This window comes from Zingiber officinale, chromosome 2B, assembly GCF_018446385.1.
Source record: "Zingiber officinale cultivar Zhangliang chromosome 2B, Zo_v1.1, whole genome shotgun sequence".
Classification (NCBI taxonomy): Eukaryota; Viridiplantae; Streptophyta; class Magnoliopsida; order Zingiberales; family Zingiberaceae; genus Zingiber; species Zingiber officinale.
In genome coordinates this window covers 6,055,606-6,059,909 of record NC_055989.1, presented here as the reverse complement: position 1 = coordinate 6,059,909, position 4,304 = coordinate 6,055,606, and the positions used below count along the sequence as shown (strand labels likewise).

Below are 4,304 nucleotides of genomic sequence, written 5' to 3'. Positions count from 1 at the left end.
AGTTACGTATTGCTAGGTACGTACCTTTAAAGTCGAACTGCCGAGTCCTATAATCCGAATGCGGTTTATATTATCTCGACGAGTCTGTCTCGACGGCAGTGCTCGAATTCCTAAGGCATCTATCCAAAACTCTGTCTCCGGAGAATCTATAGCCCTCTTACGTGGTTTACCACATCTAGGTACCGGAATATGCATATGTGTCATATCTGAAAATAAAATGTTACCCAAATATCACTACAGGTATGAAAACTATAAAATTACCTAATTTTACCTATTTGTCGTCTAAAGATGTCTTATCGCTGCTTAGTCCCCCAAAATAGAACCTCGTCAAAATACCTCAGAATTCCGAAACAAGAAAATTGACGAAAATCCGTACAATCCGAAAATACCCAAATACGCTCATAAACTCCAAAACGCGAAAATCCGAAATCGAAACCTCGGAAATCCATAACATATCAAACATGCATCGCAAACCTGCTCTGATACCAAAAATATTGGTATAAGATAAACTCAAAAATCCAGAACAAGTATCGTAAACCTGCTCTGATACCAAAAATATTGTCATCAGATTAAATCTCGGAAATCCAGAATGCCTAGCAAGTATCGTAACCTGCTCTGATACCAAATAAATTGTCACGCCCCAGGTAGTCCCTGCCAGAATAAATTTCGACAACATCTCCCCTGTTCGGGTGACAATATGAATCCAGAATACATATATCTAATCCTCGGCCCACACAGCCGGAACAATACAACACAAATAATAAACAAACCACGCAGTTTATATCAACATTCCACACAAGGTAATATGAACCATCCACAATCAGAAAGATGATATAAAAATCATTGTAGATATATGTAAAATCTCCTACTCCACTACAACGAAGAATAACCAAATTCATGAAGTAATGAAAATATCCGTAGTAGAAAACAAGAGTGGAAAACCCAAAAGTCAACATAAAGTCCAAGTACAAAAATCCCACATCACCATCATATGCATAGAAACAATAACAGAAATCAACAACAAGAAATCCTCGCGACAAGGGGGGTAGTGACTGGAATATCTCCCAATGGCCTCAACCTGAAAAATAGTAATATAATGGTGTGAGTCTAAAGAACTCAGCAGGTAATCCAATAGATATGTACAGCGACATATAACTACCAGCAATAACCTATAATATAGTCTCCTAAACCATAGAACTTATAGTACAGTCTCCTAACAAGATAATGTACGTGACATAACGAATAAACTATAGTAACTAATAGTAAGTAAATAGTCTAACAAGAATAATAAGAAATGCATAACCGAAATAAACTATACTCACTGAGGTGACTATGTGAACATACGTATAAAAATAGCAAAGCAAATAAGTATGTAACCTATACGCACGTCAATCATACACCAAACGATCATCCATACGCAACAATCACAATAAACGCAATCTGTGTATGTACGATGTAATACGACACGGTCACCCCTCACTACCGATCACCATCTCACACACAAGACCGTGGGTGCTATGACACCACAGACCGTCACTACCCACCGATAAGTGACCGAGTGGACGGGATGGACTGCCGAGTACACCATCCTACCTCAACCATAACAGCGAACGCCTCATCTCCTGCACACATGACGGAAAGGGACCCCGGTGCTACCACGCCGCTATCACACTACCCATGAGCGAGCCTCCAACGGAGTACCACCAAGCAACCTACACACCCTGTGTGCCGTGCCACTACCCACGCAGTGGTCACGTGGTGTGCAGGTCCATGTAATGGCCGATGAGTTCAACAATAATGGAGTCGCCAATCACCCAGATGCAATCATGCAATATGGTGCATGCGGCCTGATGTCATACTAGAACATAGCCTCCTCCATATACGTGTGTGCCAAAAAGGTAAACGATATATATAACCATGATATAAGCAGCATAAATCCAAGAACATCACATATAACAATAATATAAGTATCATGAATCCAAGGACACATATCAAACGTGTAAAGCAACTAATCCAGTATAGTGAAGCACTATAAATACATCTATCTCTATTAACACAGATACACATGGCAAGAAATAAAAGTATACTAGACTAATGTATAACAAATAACAGTAGAAACATGTATCAGGTATCATCTAAGCTAAAACCAGGGAAGTGCTTAATCTACCAAATACTACTAGTTATATGTAAACTACACATATCATAAGACAATATCAAAAAGATAAGTCAAAGGGTACCCGCCTCAAATAGCAGGTAGTATCACGCCAAATCCAACGTCGAGACGCATGTCTCGAATCAGAGTCCTGTGTCAAACAATATATATATTTTATTTAGCTAAATCCAAATGAATAGCTAAATAAAATCCCTAAAACTAAATTAGGGCAAAACCCTAATCAACACAACCTCAATCTACCTAATTAAATCTAATGGTTAATTAGGGTTAGTTACCTAATCCCTAATCACCAATTAGATTAGAAATCTAGACTTAAATCAAATCCAATAGTTGACAAGGGTTAATTGCCTTAACCCTAATCATTCCATTAGATTAAATCTAAGCAATTAAATCTAATCACAATTCAACAACTAATTATAACCTTAAATCCAAAACATGATCTACCACATGTTCCATTCTAAATTCAATTCAAGCATAACCCTAACTCAAATATAGAACATGTATCAATTACTCCTACACATACCTCAAATCCCAGCTCTCTGCTCTTGATCCGCAGCTAAAGAGGAGCTGCTGGAAGGAGTGTTGTCGGAACAAAGTGAGCTGGATCAAGAACACCAAAGAACAGAATAGAACAGATCTTTACAGCCACGCTTGTTGATCCACAACACTCAATTTCACCTCACAGCCCTTATCAATTGATCCACAACTGAGGATCGTCACTGCTGGAACCCAAGATCACCTTCACAGAACAAATCCTCGCTGATGAATTCACCTCACGATCACAGAACCCCACCTCCCTTCAACCGTGAGCTCAATCACACCAAGAAACAGAAAAGTTCAAGATATGATCCAACGATGTCAGTAGGAAGAATCGAAGAGTAAGGCTCGAAGTTAGGGCACAAATCAGAGACATAGAAGGAATAAGGTTTGGATTGCTTACCCTTGAAACCCTAACTGCCTCTCCACACTGGCGATCGATGGATCTGGGAAGCTAGCTCCTCACCTTCGTGCTCCAAGCCCAATCTACGCCAACGATTGAGTGGTGGTAGACGCAATACGACGTCTGTAGTCCGGAGACAAAAGGCGTCGACCGGATCTGAGCTTAATCAGCGGCACCGGAACAAGAACTAGGGCTCGGCAGGCGGGCGTGAGAAGACAAGATGCTATGATGCAACCCGGAGAGGGAAATGCCAGCCGGATCTAAGATCAATCGGAGACGATGCCGGCGGAGAAAGATCGCCAGAGGTCGAAACTCCATTCCCGTCGGCGCCGATTCGTGAGAGAGAGAGGGAGACAGAGCATGAGCAGAGGGGAGATCGGGGAAGAGAGGGTCGGGTTGGCACTTTTGGGGGAAGAAGGAAATAAAAGAAAAGGGATTATATAATAAAAATATTTCATCACTTAAACGGATATCCCAAACAGGCTTTATCTGCGCTCGCCGATTGATCCCCTGAAAATCCTCCATACGAACACCGAAAAATTCTCAGAAAATTTCTAAAAATTCTGGAAAAATTTTATAAGGCTATTTCTGAAATAACCCTTTTTATTTAATTTTTTTGATATCTCACATTTCAACCATTGGAAAAATATTTGCAAAAACCTATCTTTTACAATTTACTTAATTTTAAATATCTCCTTGAAAATATAACTTTCAAATTTATTTTTGGCAAATGTTTTGAAAATATTTTGAAGATGTTTAGTTTGCAACCCCTCTTTGAAAAATTATGTTTTCTGAAACATTTAATTATATCTTTCAAATATTATTGTTGGTGAATAAACCTAATCGAGAGTAACCTTAATGCTATATCCTTTTGATGGGTGCCAAAGGTGGAGAGTTATCTTAAATTAGAAAAGTTAAAGGAAGAGAGTTATCTTAAGTTAGAAAAGTTTAAACATTTCTAATCTCTCAAACTTTTGAATCTCCTTTGAGAATCACTCAAACCTCGAAGCCCTTAGAATTTCTCTCAAAAGGAGATTGTTGGTGCAATCGACCTCTATGGTTTCGATGTTTGACAATATGACCAAGGGTTGACCCAAATAGGACTTGATGTTTGGGAGAGAGAAGTCTAGTCAGGACTAGGTGGCTAGCAAAGGTAAGTCCAAAAAGTCCTAACTAAAGGTTAGGCAAAGT

General features: G+C 39.3%; 1 long non-coding RNA gene across 1 annotated transcript; it reads right to left on the bottom strand.

Annotated features, from left to right (window-relative positions):
• Positions 1 to 829: 829 nt before the first annotated feature.
• Positions 830 to 3,519, bottom strand: LOC122045187. Its single transcript, XR_006129911.1, has 2 exons — positions 2,697 to 3,519; positions 830 to 1,078 (listed from the first exon to the last, which is right to left on the bottom strand). It is a non-coding gene; the product is annotated as an uncharacterized LOC122045187 (long non-coding RNA).
• Between the last annotated feature and the right edge of the window lie 785 nt (positions 3,520 to 4,304).